At 40.0% G+C, this 20,264-nt stretch overlaps 1 protein-coding gene and 1 pseudogene across 2 annotated transcripts in view; one reads left to right on the plus strand and one right to left on the minus strand.

Moving 5' to 3' along the window:
• The window catches only part of LOC121516022 (complexin-2), a 69,263-nt gene that overhangs the window by 35,996 nt on the left and 13,003 nt on the right, over window positions 1-20,264 (minus strand). The window contains exons 1-2 of one of the 2 annotated variants that reach the window (XM_041797052.1): window positions 17,759-17,895; window positions 15,157-15,227 (exon numbers count right to left, since the gene is read on the minus strand). The gene's annotated coding sequence lies outside the window, so the exon portion shown is untranslated. Of the gene's footprint in view, window positions 1-15,156; window positions 15,228-17,758; window positions 17,896-20,264 lie in introns of those variants that run through there. The other variant, XM_041797053.1, reaches the window with a different exon arrangement.
• LOC121516163 lies at window positions 1,688-11,700 on the plus strand (annotated as a pseudogene).

Consider the following 20,264-nt stretch of genomic DNA (forward strand, 5'->3'; position numbering starts at 1 on the left):
TCGTTGGTGATGTATAGCCGCTTCCTCCCCCTCCGTCCTCCACAGCCTGAGGGGTGAAGGGGGATGTAGGGAGGAGGTGTGCAGCAGTTACATGTATAAGGCTAGGAGAGTAGCCAGAGTCAGTGGTTGTTTGGTGTCGTCGGCTCCATTTATACGCATTAGTGCTGTAATTTACAGCATTTTCATAGCTAACCTGCTTGGTTTAGTCCTAACAAGCTGAAGTCCATTAACCATGTTAGTTTGGTTGGGCTGGTGTGAAGGCGGCTAACCGAACAACTTCACTAAGATCACTTGAGAAGGCAGTCCTGGTTTCTTTTTCAGATTTTTCAGTGTGGTCGACTGTAGAAAGAACAACAAACACTGAGAGCTTTCTGGACCCCCGCCATATGGGGGGGCTCATGGAGGTCAGCAAAATCATGGTCCATTGTAAACCATATTTAATATCTAACCTGAAAAATGACACATCTGATCAAGAAACAAAGGTATAGGACTGTAGTAAGATAGAGTATTTTAACATGTAAACCCTTTGTCTTAATGCAGATTCTTCTGTTTTTCTAGATAGTGATTACAAAATGGATGAGCCCAATTAACTGCACCATTTTGAAAGTAACATCAGCCATCAACATACTGGAAAAAAATAGAAGAAACTGTGTCAACATTATTGGAAGAAAAAAAGTGTTGAATGACACGAAATGACCAAAAAGCTGAGAGAAATAGTGGCAAACATTGATTTAAGTGTAAAAAAAGATTTTAATATGGATTGAAAGTGGCAAATAATGCACAAAAGTGACAAAACAGGGTTAAAAGTGGTACAAAATTGCAAAAAAGTGCTTAAAATGGATGAAAATTGGTAAAATAAGTCGCAATAGAATGTTGAAAATTGCAGAAATGGGCTTAAATTAGTAAAAATTCACAGAAGGGGGCTCACAGTGGCAGTTTGTGACAAAATAGCTTTACAGTGGCAAGAAGGTGCAGAAAATGGAGGAAAATCTTGGATGAAAAGTAAAAAAAAAATAAGTAGTAACAGAAGTTTAAAAATTGTAGAAATAGACCAAAAAGTCTATAGAGGCTTAAAAGTTGCAGGAAAATGTGTTAAAAACTGGACAGAAATGGATTAAAAGTTGGAAAAAGTGCTGAAAATGTGTTAAGAATGGCAAAATAAGCAACAATAGAAGGTTGAAAATTGCATAAATGGTCTTAAATTGGTAAAAAGTCACAGAAGAGGGTTCACAGTGGCAGTTTATGACAATATAGGTTAATAGTGGCAAGAAGGAGCAGAAAATGGAGGAAAAATTTGGATTAAACCCAGCAAAACAAGTAGCAAATGATTCCTAAAAAAGGGGGGAAAAAAGTAGACCAAAAAAGGCTACAAAGGGTTAAAATCCTCATCCTCTAAAGGGGAGGGAACCAGGAAGCAGAGTGTCGGGCGCTCTGTGAGCTATGAGGGAGGTTATCAAGCTGATCTACATCCCAGGAAGAGGAGCAGCGCTGTATGTCTGAACTTTGTGCTCTTACTTGTAAATAATAATCTGCAGCTCCGGACGCTTCTCTGTGAGTCTTCCTCAGATTTTTCTGAGTTGTCTTTAACAAGTTAGAAACAAATAAAGTCAGAAGGACTGTAATATTTTTGAGATCAGAGCTCTGAGTAGTTTCACTTTAGAGAAAGTGTAACTCATTGAGGGCTGAAATGGCACAGATAGTAGTTCAGCTGGACCGGGACTCTTTCTCTTGTTCCATCTGTTTGGATCTACTGAAGGAGCCGGTGACTATTCCCTGTGGACACAGCTACTGCATGAGCTGTATTAAAAGCCACTGGGATACAGAGGGGAAGAAGAAGAGCTACAGCTGCCTTCAGTGTGGGCAGACCTTCACACCCAGGCCTGTGCTGGTGGAAAACATCATGATGGCAGTTTTGATGGAAAAAATGAGGAAGAGCAGACTCCAGGCTGCTCCTGATGATCACTGCTACGCTGGAGCTTAAGATGTGGCCTGTGACATCTGCACCGGGAGGAAACTGAAAGCCCAAAAGTCCTGTCTGGTGTGTTTGGTCTCATTTTGTGAGAAACACCTTCAGCCTCATAAATCTTCTGCCATTGAAAAGCACAAGCTGGTGGAGCCCACCAGGAATCTCCAGGAGAACGTCTGCTCTCGCCACGATGAGGTGATGAAGATGTTCTGTCGCACTGATCAGTGCTCCATCTGTTCTCTCTGCTCTGTGGACGAACACAAAGGCCACGACACCATCTCAGCGGCAGCAGAGAGGGCCGAGAGGCAGAGAGAGCTCCAGGGGAGTCGACTCAACATCCAGCAGAGAATCCAGGACAGACAGAAAGATGTGAAGCTGCTCCAACAGCAAGTGGAGGCTATCAATCGCTCCGCTGATAAAGCAGTGGAGGACGGTGAGGAGAACTTCACCCAGCTGATCCGTCTCATGGCGCAAAGACGATCTGATCTGAAGCAGCAGGTCCGATCCCAGCAGGACGCTGAGGTGAGTCGAGTCAAAGAGCTTCAGGAGAAGCTGGAGAAGGAGATCGCTGAGCTGGAGAGGAAAGACGCTGAGCTGGAGACAATGTCACACAAGGAGGACAACAACCACTTTCTATACAGCTACCCCTCACTGTCACAAATCAGTCAATCTGCAGACTCATTCAGCTCTGACCTTCATCCTCTGAGCTACTTTGAGGATGTGACAACGGCTGTAACAGAAGTCAGAGATCAACTACAAGAAGTTCTGAGAGAGAAGTGGACCAACATCACACAGACGGTGACTGATGTGGAGGTTTTACTGTCCACAGCACCACCAGAGCCCAAGACCAGAGCTCAGTTCTTAAGATCCTCATGTGACATCACTCTGGATCCAAACACAGTATACAATCAGCTCTCACTGTCTGATGGCAACAGAAAAGCAGAATGTATACAATCTAACCAGTGTTATTCCAATCACCCAGACAGATTCACTGATAGGTATCAGGTTCTGAGCAGAGAGAGTCTGCCTCAGCGTTGTTACTGGGAGGTGGTGTGGGCTGGTTCTGGGGTTCGTGTGGCAGTTTCATACAAGAATATCAGCAGATCAGGGAGCTCTTTTGAGTGTCTATTTGGACAAAATGACAAATCCTGGATGTTAGAGTGCACCAACAACAGTTATAAATTTGTGCACAACAAAGTCTGTACTCCAGTCTCAGGTCTAAAAAGAGTGGGTGTGTACGTGGATCACAGAGCAGGTATTCTGTCCTTCTACAGCGTCTCTGAGACTATGACTCTCCTCCACAGAGTCCAGACCACGTTCACTCAGCCTCTACATGCTGGACTTTGGTTTTGGTGTAGTTATGGAGACACTGCTGAGTTCTTTAAACTCAAGCAGAAAATCAAAGAGCAAAGATGAACAAAATGATGATTTTTCACCACTGGAGCGTAGGTTAGACCGTCATACATGGACGTGCTGTTCCTTTGATTGTGAACGAGAGGAGACAACTCACATGTAGGGGCTGGGTCCTATTTTTCAATTTTTGTTGAGGTTTAATAGACATATTAAAAGCCTTAATGGTGCAGAATTGTGACATAGCCACAAAGTGTGGGGTGGGGATAACTAATTTTTAATTTAGGGATTTACATGAAAAAACACTTGAAAGGTTAAATCCCCTAGCTTTCCCTATCTGAGTCTCTTTTCCTGTTAAGTAAGCCTGTTTAGCTGCAGTCTGCCTGGTCAGGTGATCTGCTGCAGCAAGGTTTGACTCAGGTTTCAGATCCATTATCAGTGGAACTGAAACACTAAAGAGGAAACAGAAAGAATTGGAGGACATTGTTTCCTTTTTTTTTTTTTTGCTTTTTTTTTTTTGCTTTTTGGGGGGCAATTGGGGTTTCAGGGCCTGATCTGCTGACTTAAAATCAGTTTTCATGATGAATTTCTGGTCATTAAACTGACATTTAAGCTTGTATCCGAGATATCCGCGGTGATTTTTCTAAGGTTATTAGTTGTTTTAATTCAGTTTTCAGGGCTCTTTGGTCACCCTCCCTTCTTAATTGAGTACCTAACCAAAATTAAATCATAATTTACAGTAATTTTAAGCTGTGATAACTAAGCTTTAAAAAAGTACGTCAATTGTTATAGACCAGTGATACTCAACGTGTGGCTCTTTTGTGATTATTTGTAGCTCTTTTATGTCCTAATTTTAAATATTATTCCCCCAGAAAACCTTGAAAAAAATGAAATGTTTTTGCCATTTTCAACATTTTTGCCACTTTTCACCCATTTAAGCTATCTTTGCCATTAAATATCCCTTTTTCCTGTTTTGGGTCATTTTGCAACTCCTTTTGTCACTTTTTTCCCCATTCATTCCACTATCATCCAATTCTTGCCCTTGTTCACCATTTCTTGCCCACTTAAGCTACCTTTTGTCATTAAATACCCCTTTTTCCTATTTTTTGCCCATTTTTGCAACTTCTTTTTTCCCCCAGTTTTTGCCACCTTTATCCCATTTTCGTAACTTTTGTTTTTACCATTTTTTTTCCACGTTTCGTCTAAATAAGCTTCCTGTTGCCATTAAATACCACTTGTTTCCTTTTTTTCACAAACTTTTGCCACTTGGTTCTCATTTTTGCCCTCTTTCACCATTTTTTTTTGTCATTTTTTGCCCATTTAAGCTACCTTTTGCCATTACATACCACTTGTTTCCTCTTTTTTTTGCCCATTTCTTGACTGCTTTTTGCCATTTATAGTCAATTTTCACTTATTTTTTGCCACTTTTGGACCATTTTTTGCCACCTGTCACTCACTATAAGTCACTTCTCACCCATTTTTGCTACTTTCTGACCATTTTTCCACTTTTAATCTCCATTTCGCCCCGCTTCACACATTTTTGCCACCTTTAACTTATGTTTATTGCTACTTCATGCCATTTTTGCCACTTCTCACCACTTAAATTGCGGCTCTTGCACAGGTATTTTTCAACAATTTGGCTCTTTGGTTGAGCAGTTTTGAGTAACACTGTCATAGAATAAAGAGATATTTGGGCGCCTGTTACTAAGCTGAGCCTAGTAAACCAACTTTTTAGAAAAAGGGCACAAGCAAGAAACCATGCCAAACAACTTGGTACCAAAACAGACCGTCACTTGGTAAAAATGCTCCATATGTTAAACATTGATGTTACTGACTAATAGACTTATTTCTGCATACTTTACACATTACTGAGCCTTTATTTTCTACATTAGCTCATGTTTTTAGATGTCCGTAATGACATCTATATTTGTGGTTTGGAAGATCAAATGTTGTTCCATGAATTAATGTAGAAATCAGATTTAGTGGTGATGATGAAATAAATCCATCAGATTACTGACAGGATCTATGCACAAATTTCTTGTCAAAACAAAACCTTAATGATAATGATAAAAAATCTATTCTAAAAAAAAAACTAAAAAAATGTCATGCCCTCTTTTAAATGGGTTAGAGAGAAAACATAAATAGGGTTTAACTTTAAGGTTTTAACTCGCACTTAAAGGTACAGTGTGTAAAACTGTGAATATGTAATTCTAAAGAATAGTTATGTGGTTAGGCTAAATAATATAGACTGTATCTTTAAGTCACCGTACATCTAAAGTGGATTTACTGAAATGTTTCTGCTCTTAGATATTTTAACCCCGTCTCATCAGCAGTGGAGGCTGGAGTTGGTCTGCTTCCGCTAAAATGAAAGTTACGGTTTACATAAGCTCTGTGGTAAATGATGCAGAAATCTAAAAACTCTGTGCTTACATAAACTGTGTCATGTTGGGTAAACGTGTGGACCGGTCGGAGGAGCAGCAGGAGAACACAGAGTTGTTTAGCCCAGTGTTTGTTCTTTTGTTTGTAGAGGACAGGCGTCCTGAGAGAAACAAACACTACATAATACATGTGGAGCTGAGAGGTTTGTCTGCAAACCGGCCGTCTGCTCCTCTGTGGAGGGCACATTAGGGTGAAAAAGGACAGAAAGATAGTGTCCTGTGGAGGATGGCTCCCAGACTCCTAACCCGGGAAAGGAGAAAGTCAGGAATGACAAAAACTGTCTGATTTTCTGAGGTAGATTTAGTGTCAATAAGGAGAGCCTTAGTTTGACAAAGTAGTGTGGACGCCAGGATTTGATGTCCTCTAAGTATTCAGAGGGAGGTGAGTGGTAGGGTGGAGTTAGGGTCGGTGGACAGGTAGAGCTGGGTGTCGTCTGCATAGTGGTGAAAGCTGAGACTAAATTTACAGAAGATATGACCAAGGGGAAGATAAGAAGACAATGAAGAGGCGGAAACCCAGGACAGAACCCTGCAGAACACCGGTAGAGTGGATAAGGGAGGGATTTGACCTGAGTGCAGCCAGAGAGATTTAGCACACGCAGTGGCGAGTTTGTGATTCCACAAAAGGTGAAGAATCATTCAAAAATTACTCAAACTTGCCCCCAAGCTTTTGGAAAATATCAGTTTGTGGGGAGGAGAAAGTCAGCCCTACTAACAGCATCTCAGTTTGTGTCCATGAGGCCGTACACACGGAAAGAACTAAGCTTTAAATTAACATGAAAAAATGACCTATTTAGTGCACTGTATGTGGAGAAATCTACCAAATATCCCTCTTTGGTGCCTTATACATAGACAATTTGACAAAATGTCCATACTGGTGCCCTGGGTGGACAAAATTTGGCAAAATACTCATTTGTGCACATTGCAAGTGGACAAACTTCTGATAAAATGTACTTTTGGTTGCCTATAAGTGGACACATTTTGACAAAATGTACTTTTGGTTGCCTGCAAGTGGACAAAATTTGCCAAAATGTACTTTTGGTTGCCTGTAAGTGGACATACTTTTCACATTCCCCCCTCGGTGCCCGTTATGAACACAAATCTGATGGAATACCCTTATTGGTGCCCTAGGTGGACAGCATTTCTCAACATGTCTATGTTGGCACCCTGTAAGATGACAAACCTTTGACTGAGTGCCCTCTTTGTTGCCATGTGACTGGACAAAACTGACAACGTTCCCTACATGGCACGTGCCCAATCATGGAGAGAATGCAATAAATTATTACAAGTCCCTTTGTATTAAGTAAATTTTCACTAACATCCTCCTTTGTGTATCTTAGTGAAATAAATGTTTAAATAGTAAAACCCTTATCTGTTTGATTGCAATGGTGTCGGGGGTTTAAGCATGTTATAAAAATAATATTTTATTCAGGTTTTGAGTTATTTTACTATAAATGAATTTCAGCTTTACTGCCCTGGTGCTCCACCACGAACATTCTGATGAATCTGTGCAAGACCGGGGACAGAAGTTTGGGATTTACTGTTTTCATGTTTATCAACCTTATTCCAACATAGCTAGTGTGTTAGGAACAAATTTTGGATTTCACCTCACAGGGGCTTTAAGAAGGTTATTCCAAGGAATTACACAAATGTGTTTCTGCATAGAAATTACAGCTGTTGTAATTTACAGAAGATATTACCCAGGAGAGGTAAACAGATAACTAGAAAAGCACTCAGAGAGCGCAGACCTCCGCCATCAGCCCTATCTCCCAATAGTGAAGAATCCTTTGAAAACATTCCTGGATTCAGACAGCGATCCGGATGACTCCCAAAATCTAATTTGCCAAACCCCCCCCCCCATGGGGTGGAGACAAATGCATTGGCTTTGCTACATGTGGACTGTCATGGCAGAAGCATCCATGGTCTCAACGGATTACTGAAAGTCATGGCAGATGGTGAATACTCCTCTATTCCTCCAGCATTGTGAGCATCGTCGCAACGATTCGTTGTCTTTCTCCGTGTTACGCTCTGACTCGCCTCCTCCGACCAGGCATGTGCCTTACAAAGTCTATACACTCCAAAACTTTGAATAAGTTACTCATGTCTGCTACTGCTGGTGTAAAGTGGTAACAGCGCAGACCTATCTCCCAATAGTACAGAGTCCTTAAAAAAGTCCCTGGATCAAGACGGTGATCGGGATCACTCCCAAAATCTAATCAGTTCATCCTTATGCCACTTCTGACATTTCCTGAAAATTTCATGAAAATCCGTCCATGACTTTTTGAGTTATGTTGCTAACAAACTAACTAACAAACTAACAAACAAACAAACCCAACCAATCACATAACCTCCTTGGCGGAGGTAATGAACATAAAGGGAACCAGTACAGAACCTTGGGGAACACCAGCACAGCATTATATGATTTATTTCCATACAATTAGGGAATATTAGGGTATGCGTAGAATCCTACTAGTGTAATTATTTGGATTTTAACACGAGTTAAAGTGTGGAGGTGTAAAATTAAAAACAGGCTGATTCACGTTTAGAAATGACCTGATTTGTGATGATGAATATATCTGAAGGAGAGCTGGGCCAGAGTGTTCTATCAGGAGACAGAAAACTCACTTGAGAATGAATTATTGTATACGGTAGCCCTTGGATTTTCCTTCAGCTGTTTCTCTCCATCAATAAGCACTCACTGGGCCTTTCTTTCACTCCATAGGGTGAAGAGGGCTGTGCTAAGTAGCCAGGGGCATGCTGGGATGGTGGGCGGTGATGCTGCGTAGGCAGGCAGTTCGCTACGCCTGCCAACTGTTCCAGTGCGGCAATGAATGTTGCTGATGGAGGGGGATGCTACAAATTCAGGAAAACAAACACAGCAGAGAAACTAAGGTGTACGGAGCTCTGCTGCAGATTTTACATCTACTTTAAGAAGATAATCTTTCAACTTAGTTTGTGTTAAATGCACCATGTCTGCTGGAAAAGTAATGCCAGGAAATATATGGATATGAAATCTTAAACCCTAAATCAGACCAAACTGGTCTGAAATAGTAATAAGTGTTTGTGTTTGAGCATCAGGGAGGTGAGGGGCATGGGTTTCTGTGGGTGGGGGGAGTATATAATCAAGTTACGCTCAATATAGCTCTTCCTCCTCAACAAAGTGGATGTGACAGCAGGAACAATGGATGATTAGCATTAAACACGGAGCTCTGGAGCTCACAGTGGGTCGCTCACTGCCCCACGCAGACAGGAGGATCTGCAGAGAGGAGGTTAAAAATACTGCCAGGTCTTAGAGAAGACCCACAATCAGTCGGAAGTCACTTCAGTGGAAAAAACACAGGGCAGTTACATTAGACAGCAAGAAAGGGAACACCAGTACTGAATGGTTAAAGCATTTAGAGTAGCGCTGCAAAATTTCTACACGTTTCATATTCTAACGAACTACTCTGAGGGATTTCATCCGATTGACTCCAGAATTTTTTGCTCATACTAGACAACCTGGAGATCTAAAGTTGTGCGAACCATGAGTTTTCACCATAGGGCAGGGATGTGACTGGATCCCAAACTTAAACTACTTTGTTATACAGTTTTTACAGTTAAAATACACCAATTATGCCTTATAACTTTTAAATACTTATGTCAATTACTACCAAACTTCACAGGGATGATCACACAATGATCCTGAATACTTTCAAATATCAATATCATAACTTTCTCACAGCGCCCCCTTCTGGCTATTGAACATTTCTGCCTCAGATTTTTGTCATTTTCCCTTTAAATATTCAGCCCCCACAAACCATCAAGCCTAGGCTTAAGATTTTTGGTGTGCATTTGGGTCATCATAAGACCTTAAAAAAAAAAAGCCTCTTGGACCCATGCCCAAATCCAAACAGGAAGTCCACCATTGTCTTTTTCAAAATAAGGCGTTTTTGATGGTTCCAAATGACTTAGACCTATTATAACTTTGGTAAACAATATTCTGTAATCTTCTGCTCTATCTTGCAGGACAACAGTATCACACTGAACACACCCACATACAAACATCTCATCATAGCGCCCTCTACTGGCAACAGGGAGTGACACAAATGGGTCATATTTTAATTTCTCTTATTGTGCTTCGCCTATTGAGCTCTGATTTGGAAAGAAAGGCCTCAGTAATTGGCTACATCATAGATATGTTTCATTGAAGGATGTCTTACAGGCGATGGCGAGCATTTTAATATTTTGCCAATTGATGCAAAGTACATGCAACTCTCCTATCAAACATCTAATCGCCTTCAAATTTCACATGTAGGATCACTGTCTGCCCCTCTACATGTTTAATGGTTAATTTTGACCACAGCACCCCTACTGGCAACAGGAAGTGACCCAATTAGGCCACTTCTTAATCGGAGGGGTTCGTTATCTTGCCATTTCACAGGAAGTCACCGCAACTCTTAAGTGAAACTATCAATTTGGATCAAATCTCTCATTAATGAAAAGGGTCTGCCCCTCTACAAATTTAAATATGTATTACAGGTTATTGCTAATGATAAATAACATTCCTAGGAAGATTGACATGCTTTCTGTGCTCTGCAGCACCCAATTATTCCTACACTCGACCTATGCCAGGGTGCAAGGGTCCTTCACAGCTGCTTGCAGCCCTAGTTGCCAATTACAACCCATTGCCACTTTTTTGCCACCTCTAGCCCATTTTCATAACTATTTTGCCACTTAAAACCCAGCTAAGTTTTGTTTTTCGTTGCTTTTAACCCACTGTCACCACTCAATATGACTGTGCCCAAACAGGTCTCCCCTTTATCTGCCCTTGTGGCAGCCTTGCATACAACACTTTGCACCAGATAAGCCAATTTGTTCTAAAATGTCAAGATTTGAACCCTCATCTGATTTAAAGTGGTCTGAAGGTTTAGCTCCTCTTAAATCAGCTAGAGATTGTTCTTTGTATAAACACGTGGGTTATTTAACTATTACATGTCTTCAGATGTCTGAGTTTCCACAGAACCAGGGATCCAGTGTTAATTTTGGCAGTTATTTTTAATTTCAGTCTTAGTTTTAGTCTTTAAATGAAAAGTATTTTATGTTTTAGTCCCATTTTAGTCATTTCCACCCTTTATCCTTTAGCCGACGAAACTCAAAACATTTTAGTCTAGTTTTAGTCCAAGCATTTATTTTCTTGCCTAAATCTGATACCAAATCATGGTAGTGTGTTCTCTTCACCCTGCCTAACCTGGGGTCCCTGCTTTCTACAGGTGAGAGGCAGAATAGATATAGATGCATTGTTTGTTGACAGATTTACCCACAGAGGAGAAATGTCATGGATTTTGAAAGTCCGACAAAAACTAAATTACATTTCAGTCTAGTTTTAGTAATCTTGAAGAAAACTAAACTTACTTTTTGTCAATTTTAGTCATCACAGATCTATTTTTGTTAGTTTTAGTAGTTTTTGTCATGGAAAAAAAGGCTGTCGACAAACACTTTTAGTCATAGTTTAGTTGAAATTAACACAACAGGGATCTTCTTTTTTCAGGGTCATGCACTATAAGCTAACACATCTTGTCTTCAAACTTTCATCTAGATTCACAGAAACCTGGCAGCAGCATTGCACAGCATTCAGAGAGAATCAGGACTTTCTCTGTATTTCTAACTGGTCCTTGTCAGGTCCATATATAGCCTCGATCTCGTATAGATTCTAGTTCATGACCTGTTTCTGTTTCAGGCCTTGTTCAGTGAAATGAGCCGCTGCTGTCACGCTGCCAACATCGTGCTGAACAGTGTAACAGGGCTGAGCTTTGCCCCATTTGCTGTCACTGTGTGACAGCGTGAGGAGCTCCATGATAAACGCGGTGACAGCCCGCTGTTAAACAGGACTTCAGAGGCCTCGGTGTGGTGGCAGACCGCCAAACCATCTCCAGAACACGGAGAGGTGACCACGGCGTCAAAGTGTAGACGATTAAAACTCCACATGAAAAAGTCATCTGACCGTTTCAGAGGGAATAGTCGGCTTTCTGCTGAATGTACAGACGGTATTTAGTGGAAGTAAGTGAATCGGCCCTGCTTCCAGCCAGACAATGTGTGGGCTGGCCACCAGTTATTTAACATAGCGCTGGAACCTGCTGTGCAGTTAATTAGCTGGGGATTCAGGACGGTGGCGTTCATTACATGGCTGATTGAACAATAAATCCATGTGTTTTCTGAGGGGTGACATGCAGAGAAACAGAGGTTAAAGCCACAGCTCTGTCAGAGGAGGCTGGAAACACTAAACTGCTTTTTCTCTTCAATTTAGAAGCAAAAATACTTTAGAGAATTGTTTGGGATTTCCACTGTCCACTAAATGTTCATCTTTTTCTCTATGGTTCTCATTTAATACCAGTTTATTCTAAAAGTTACTTGTCTGCATATTAAGCTGTAAAAATATTCATGTTCTTGGATGCAGAACAGAAATGTAACGTTAAATAAGTGACTGTATAAATATTCCTCCCTGTTACAGTGACTGGCCTAATTCAACAGAGGCCCTGCCAGTCAGTGCTAGTAGTCTCACAGTTAGTGAAATGGGGATCATCTGAGTTCTGTGAATGTGTTTCAGTGATTGTAGCATGAAGACACCTGTGTAAAGAAGGTCCAGTCACTGGTTAACCAGTATTCATGGCTACCATTACACTGACAGGACAAAAAAACACTCAGACAAAAGGTTAATGAAAAGCATAAGTCAGGGGATGGATACAAAAAATACCCAAGGCTCTGAACATCCCCCAGAGGTCAGCTAAATCCATCATGAAGAAATGAAGGAAAATGTCACATGTGTAAATCTAGATCAGACCGTCCTTACAAACTGAGTGAGCGTGTAAGAAAGAGACTAGTGAGAGAGACCACAAAGGCACCCATGACTACTCTTAAGGAGTTCCAAGCTCCAGCTGAGATGGGAGAGACTCTGCAGACAACAACTGTTGGCCGGGTTCTTCACCAGTCAGAGCTTCATGGGAGAGTGGCAAAGAGAAAGACGCTGTTGAAGAAAACTCAGATTCAATCTGGACTAGAGTTCACCAAAAGGCATGTGGGAGACTCCATGGCCAAGAGGAAGAAAGTTCTTTGAGCTTTCTGACCATCAGACAAGACGACAAACACTGACATCGCCACAAACACACCATCCCTACTGTGGAGCACTGTGGTGGCAGCATGATGCTGTGGGGATGCTTCTCAGCAGTCTGCCCTGGAAGACTTGTAAAGGTATATGAATGGGGAAAAGTATAGGATAATCCTGGAGGATAATCTTTTTCAGTCTGCAAGAGAGCTACAGCTTAGGAGAAGATTTATTTTCCAGCAGGAGAATGAGATGACGCATACAGAGGCAACACAGGGAATGTTCTGGAGTGGCCAAGTCAAAGCCCAGACCTCAATCCAACAGAGAATTTGTGGTTGGACTTGAAAAGGGCCATCCATGCCTGATACCTGAACAACCTGACAGAGCTTGAGCAATTTAGTAAAGAAGAATGGAGTAAAATGACAGAGTCCAGATGTTTGAGACCTATCCACACAGACTCAGAGCCAAAGGTGACTCTACTAAATACTGGCTAGAAGGAGGGGAATATTTATGCAGTCACTTATTTAACATTGCATGCTTTTATTTAGCTGACATTGCTTTGTAGAAATCTGTTTTCCAATTAGCAATAAAAAGGGTATTTTTTCTTAATTTTTGTAAAAAAAACAAAAACAAAAACAAAAAAAAGCCAAGTTATATTGTCCATGATTGATATATAAAATAAATATAAAGGTAACACATCTGTATTCCCAGCTGTTCTGTAAAAGAGGTAAGTTGCAATTCACTGTTGAAGAGGACTCGCTGATCCAGCGTAACTGTAAGAGAAACTGCCAGTACTAAAAGAGCAGAGATAAGAGAAAGCCCTGCAGGGATTCTGTTGGTTTAGGAGGAAATGATGAGGTCACAGTGATGTCCTGTTATTCTGACCTTTAGCTCATAAAACATCTGAGTGGTCATTAAAAACCAATAAACTTCTAAATATTTTACAGTGACTCATCTAATGGAAAACAAAAGTGAAATCTATCACAGGTAGACACAGAAGGATCCGGAGAGGCGCCGGTGACTCAGATGCTTTTTAGGATGACTCATCAATTTGCAGCTGATCAGCGACAGAGAGCAGGGACGGACAGACGGACAGGTGGATGATGACTTCATTAGAGTTGGTATTAGAGAAAGCAGCAGACAGGAAGTGCAGGGTTTAACTCTTCTCAAAGCAGCTGGAACACAACATTCAAAAAGGCTTCATGCAGCATTTTAAAGTAGTACAGTTTACAATCAAATTTAAACTTTTATGATGTTGCGTTTAATTTGGTGTGATTCAACTGGACTTTAAAGTGAAATAAACCAATCTTAGGAGAGGTCACAAGGGGGATTTCCTCTAAAAATACAATCATTTACATGATCCAGTGGGTGTGGTTGCCAGATATGGACCAAGAGTCCAAGTCAAGTCCATTACAGTTAAAAGGGGACATATTATGCAAAATACACTTTTTCAGGCTTTTCTAATGAAAATGTGTGCCCCTGACCTGTCAACAATCCTCTCAAGTACCAGAAAAATCTGTTCCCTCCCCATGTGAGGGGGTTAGCCCACCCCCAGATTTGGGCCTTACCCCTTTGAATAAAGTTCTGCCCCCCTCTCTTGATCAGATTCAAAGGCAATGGGAATTCATTTCAGATTCAAATGCCTTCCCATTGACACTATTGTCAATGGGAAGGCACAACAGCTAGCTTCAAGAGGAAAAACAAGAAAGAGGCAACGATTTATGTTCAAGAGTTATTTCACTTTTGATAAACTGTGTCACTTCTTGTCGAGTACGACAGCGCCGGTCAGGAAGGCATTTTAACGATCACATTCAGGGAAAAAATATCACACAGCCTCCATTCTTTGCCGCTGCAGTGAGTCCTTTGGTTCTTCTTCACTCTAAAAACAGTAGCTCGTGCATGTCCAGTAGGGAAGAAGAACTGTTTCTGGTTTATAGCGCTAACATTTAGCATGGCTAAACGCAGCAAAATATAAAGCTAAACCAAACGGTATCATATCGGTGCATAATCATTTGTGGCCGTTATTGTCGGGGGTTAACTGCCTGGATGCAGCCACAGTGGCAGTTTCGTCAGAATTGAAACACATTCATTTTTTAAAACAGGAGCAAAGAGCTAGACTGAAAGCCTTTCAGGATGGAAAACCCTGGACCTGGACGATGTTGGAAAACATTCAGCCATGCAGAGCTAGAGAGAGTTCAAAGTTCTAATGAGAACTCCTGATGTGTAAACTTGCTATGAAAGTTGAATCCTGCACTGTGAGTGTGTAATCTAAATCTAAGCAGTCTGATTTAAGGTTTAGAGTTTAAAAACAGATCTGATCTTACTTCAATCTGCAGTATCGATGTTCTCACAGTTCCTTCTGCAACTTCATCTGATCTTCACATCTGCCTGAGAGCTGTGAAATAAAACAGTGACAGTTTATTGACCTTTATCAGTGGAAACTAATCAACCACACACTCAGAAACAGAAGCCTGATTTTGTACCTTTAAAGGTACAAATGAGGCAGCACCCTTAAGGTACCCTTAACATGGGGTACTTAATTGTATCCTCATGATTTGTACCTTAAAAGACCATCCTTGGACCTCTGGTGACAACATTGTTAACAAGGCCTGTCAAGATTGATCACTAATTGCCATTACTCAAAGACTACAGTTAGAGTGCCTTTGTTGCTTTCTTGGGCCTTTCAGAACATTTTGGTTGAGCCATGCCACTGTCTCCCTGCAGACACAGATGTAAAAAAAAGTCCATCTCTGCCCCTTCATGTCCCATTATACCTTAAAATTCAGACAGCTCAATGGACAAGTCATCAGCATCTTATGTGTAATTTTAAGTGTCATTTTAAAATGGGAAATCGTGATTACAGAAATCCTAAGATTAATTGTGATTAAAAATTGTAATCTTTGGACAGCCCTAATTTTAACACAATATTGCACAATAAATCCTCAACAAACACTTCCTCTGTCATAGTTAAACACAATGACTAACTGCTACATGCAGCGTGTGGTCAACTATGTGTCATGCTTGAAGGACCAACTCTTGTCCTGTCCTGAGTACTGTCCATTCTTCACCGACCCTTTCGCTTCATGTATGAAAACGACCGTCATAACAAAGAGGAACCAACATTTTTCAGCACAGGATCCAAGTTGTGTCAACATTTAGAATATATTTGATTTGGAAAAACAGTGGAATTTTTTCTGAATGTAATTGTCTCTAACAGCATATTAAGTGGGGGCCCGCTCAATAGCCCCGCCTCTGGAAGTCCATATTGTGGCCTCTGCTGTCTCACCTTCCCCACTGTCAGAGGACACAGTTGAGCTCTCAGAAGGGGATTCAGACACAATCCTCTTCCTCTTCTGTGTCCTCCAAGTCTGATGCCCTTTGCTAGCTGTCATCAGACTTCAAAACAACATCCAAAGCTGCACTTCGTCTTGGGAACATCTTTCCATATTGCCAGGTACAAAATGAGCAGTTCCACAGGTTGCCTTCTTATAAACTTCGGCTGCAGGCGCAGCTGTGTAAACAACTCACCAAAAAGCTCCAGTTTGTTATTGTTTCTGTTTCTGCAGCATCTCTGATGTGATTGAAGATGCCCCATATTTGATTTACTTGAAGTGGTATGCTTGTGTGTATGGACCTGTGTGTGTGGGTGTGTGTTTGTGGTGGTATGTGTGTGTGTGTGTGTATGACCTTATGACATTATGAGCAAAGGCCTTCAGGTGCCACTGTTTTTCCATTCATTCTGTTTCATGTGGTTTTAGTGCAGAAGTTCAAAATTCAAAGTTATAAATGTACACACACAGACACACACACACACACACACACACATCCATCCACACGCGAGGGAGGGGTCAAATGTGACAGTGCCATCTAATAGAAATAGCATGTTTATTCTCCATGTGCCAAATATGGTCAAAATGATGCCACTGGTGCAGAGTACTGAAAGCGATCAATTTTTAAGGTCAAAGTTAGACTGACACCCAGATATAATAAAATGTATGTATTATGCTTTGATGGCAGGGAGATCAAAAATTACAGTTAGAATGGGTTTCAATGGCGTATATTATGGTCCTAAATGTGAGTATTTGTCACTGCATAAACAGTTATAATGCATAAAAAGCAATGTTGCAGCCAATCATTGACATATCCCAGGCTGTAATAATCCACAACAAAAAAATCTACTTTGCATGTAGTGCATTGAAAAAACTTCATATTTCCTCTTTTTTTCCATCTGAAAACATGGAGCCATCATAACAAATATCTGGCATTTAAAGGGTCAAATCTTTAAAAATGCAAAAATGTTCTATATGAACATTGAGGTCGGATGTAGCTGAATAAAATGAGCTCAATGAAAGCAGAATAAAATATGAATGAATAATATTTTTTATCAGCGACAACATGAGGACCGCATATTATGCACTAAAGGTCCTAAGTGGAACAAATATTTAAACGGTTCCAGAGGGTTAAAATTAGAGCGCTAATGCTAGCCGCAAACCTCTTCCTCTCATTTGATGGATTCAAAGTGCCTTCTAATTTTTTTTTAAACTAACTAGCGTGCATCCGTTAGCCTACGTGCTACTAGCTGCTGTTTCCCTCTTATCTGATGGATCCACAGCACCCTGACAGCTAATTTTCTTTAAGCTTTTCTTTTGCTACTGACATTCTCTAAAACTAGCCAGCCCATGACTTTTAGTAGTTATTGTTACTGTGTGCTAACAGTATTTTCCCTCTTGACTGGCAGCTTCTCTGTAGCCTCAAGTTGCTCACACAAGCTGAAACTAGCCCTGTGTTAAACTTCACATCAGGACCGGTGGATTCTTGCTAGCCGTCTGTTAGCTCCCGCCCCACAAATGTTAGCCCGCGGGTGCTAATATTTTTCCCCTTGGCAGTTGTCCAAAGGGAACTGTTGTAAAATAAATAAAAACTTACCGCTGAACCTTTGGGCCTTAACTTCAGTCAGCTCTATACCTGTTTCAATAAAGTTTTTTATCAGGTCTTCAGCTGTAAGCTCTGCCAGCGCCATGGAGAACACTTTTTCAGCAAACCTGCACTGCAGCAAAAATGCTGAGTCGCTGCCCCAGCACTTCTTTGTTACACTCCAACAACCAATCAGCACTGACTGCTTATGATTGACACATGTAATCACCAATCAAAACAGGTAAACTGCAAATCTGTATCCAATAAAACAAGAGGATGATGGGAAGTATAATATCTAAGAAATCTAACATTTTTATGTAATTCACATATATATATATATATTTTTATACACTTATAATTTCTATTTATTTCAAATATTTAATCAAAGTTGTTGCACTACTGTTGTATACCATTAGCAAGATAACTTTGACAAAATATATTTTTCCCATATTTGTTTTATTTAAAGCTGATGCACTTCTTTTTTCTATTGAAAAAGGAAACACTTTTTTGTTATGACAGTCGTTTTTTGCACAGAGAGTGACTTTGAGTACCTCAACATGAGGAAAAAGTACAAATATGTACCTTTGTGTCAAACTCAATCACAGCAGGGACCGGATTCTGGATTCAGGACTAACCTGAGGACCCTAACAGGTTCATCTTTTCTACCATAAACTGTCAACCTCATTTCACCAGTGACAGAATATGAAAATAAACCTTTGCACCAATGATGAATGATTTTGAGTTTAAAAAAGTCAAAAAGAAATGTTTAAAGGCTCATGATCTGAGAAAAGTAAATTTATTAGTTCACAAAGGTCAAAACATGAAATTGAAAAGTTATGTTTTTTAAAGGCAAGTATATCAGAAAGACAGTTGAAATTATGAGCTTAAGAGGAAAAATTATGAAATAAAATTTGTAATCACGAAATTAACCCCTTACAGCCTGTTGTATCATATTTCATACATACTTTTATGATACCGCTATCTAATCAAAATGATCAAAAATGACAAAAAAAAACTTCTGAATACAATCTGATAAATGATAAAAATGCCCCCAAGTGGATTATCAGTTACCAAAAACAACTATAGTATCAAATGAGATTCAAAAAAATATATGTTAAATTTCATAGGAATTTAGATTTTTTATTTATTCATTTATTTATTTATTTATTTTTATTTATTCTTTTTTTTTTTTTTTTTTTTTTTTTTTTGTTTTCATTAGAAAGTCAAATAAACATTTAATTTGTGTTTTCAGGCTTTAAAGGGTTAAATGTCAAAATATGATTCAAAATTTTAAATTGAGTCTAAAAGGTCAAAATATGTGATTACGAAGTCAAAGTAAGGAGGTGAAAATATGAGAAAAATACAACATAATTACTTAAAAAGGTCAAAACATGACTTAGAATTTTATATTATGACTCTGAAAGCTCAAAACATTAAAGAAGAAGTCAAAATTATGAGTTGAAATGTTCAAAGTACAAAATTTAAACTCCAAATCCCAATCTTAAGTCCTTATTGTGAAATGCAAAATTGAAAATATGAAATTTAGAAACAAATTAATCTCTTTTCCCTCATTCCTGATTTTTTATATAATTATTTTCACTCCTTTTTCAGATTTTATGACTTAACAAGGATATCTTAAATCATCAGGATAAGTTTACATTTTTAGACTTGAGGAAATCTGCAGACCTCAGACTGACGGCCAGTTAAAACAGAAATATGAGATCATCTTGCAGGCAGGATTTAACTGTTCCACAGGCCGGATTTGGCCCCCGGGCCTTGAGTTTGACACCCTTGCTTTATGGTACAAGCACCGACAGTGACGTTTTAATTGTACCCCTATTTGTTTGTTGTACCATTATGTGTGGAGAAAACGGTACTAAAAAAGAACCCTTGAATATTTTGTTACTTTATTGTATTTAAGGTATTAAATACCATTTAAGTACCATGAAGACCAAACTTTAAGGGTAAATAACTAGCATTTTTATACCTTAGAGAACATAAATGGACCCTAACCGTACCCTTATTTGCCACACAAACCTTCACGTCTTGAATCCTGGAGACTCATTCTCCCATGAAGCTTAGCATCACCTTCATCATAATTTCTGTATAATTGATGATATTTTGAATTTTTCATGTCGTCATGCACAGACTGAAGGTGTTTAAATAAATAAAGCTGTGAATCTGCCCTCACAGATGCAGACAGACGTCTCTTTGTTTCCTGACTGAACCTTTGGGTGAGGTCTGAGGCGGGTTGTGGTGAGAAGCATCTCAGCATGAAAACAGTCACATTGACTAAATAAAGAACCGCAGGCAGCCTTATTGAAGGTATTTCAGGGCGCAGCCAGTTATAAATAATGCATCTTTTATGAAATCCCTCTGACGTCTTCTGAGGCTCCTGCTGAGTGAAAGAATGACGACACAGACAACGGTATCAGATGTTCAGAAGTGTTCAGTCTGCAGCGTTTAGGAGCATTATCATAAACATTATCCAGTGCTATGAACATGCCCTTTATCTGCA

This window comes from Cheilinus undulatus, linkage group 10, assembly GCF_018320785.1.
Source record: "Cheilinus undulatus linkage group 10, ASM1832078v1, whole genome shotgun sequence".
NCBI lineage: Eukaryota > Metazoa > Chordata > Actinopteri > Labriformes > Labridae > Cheilinus > Cheilinus undulatus.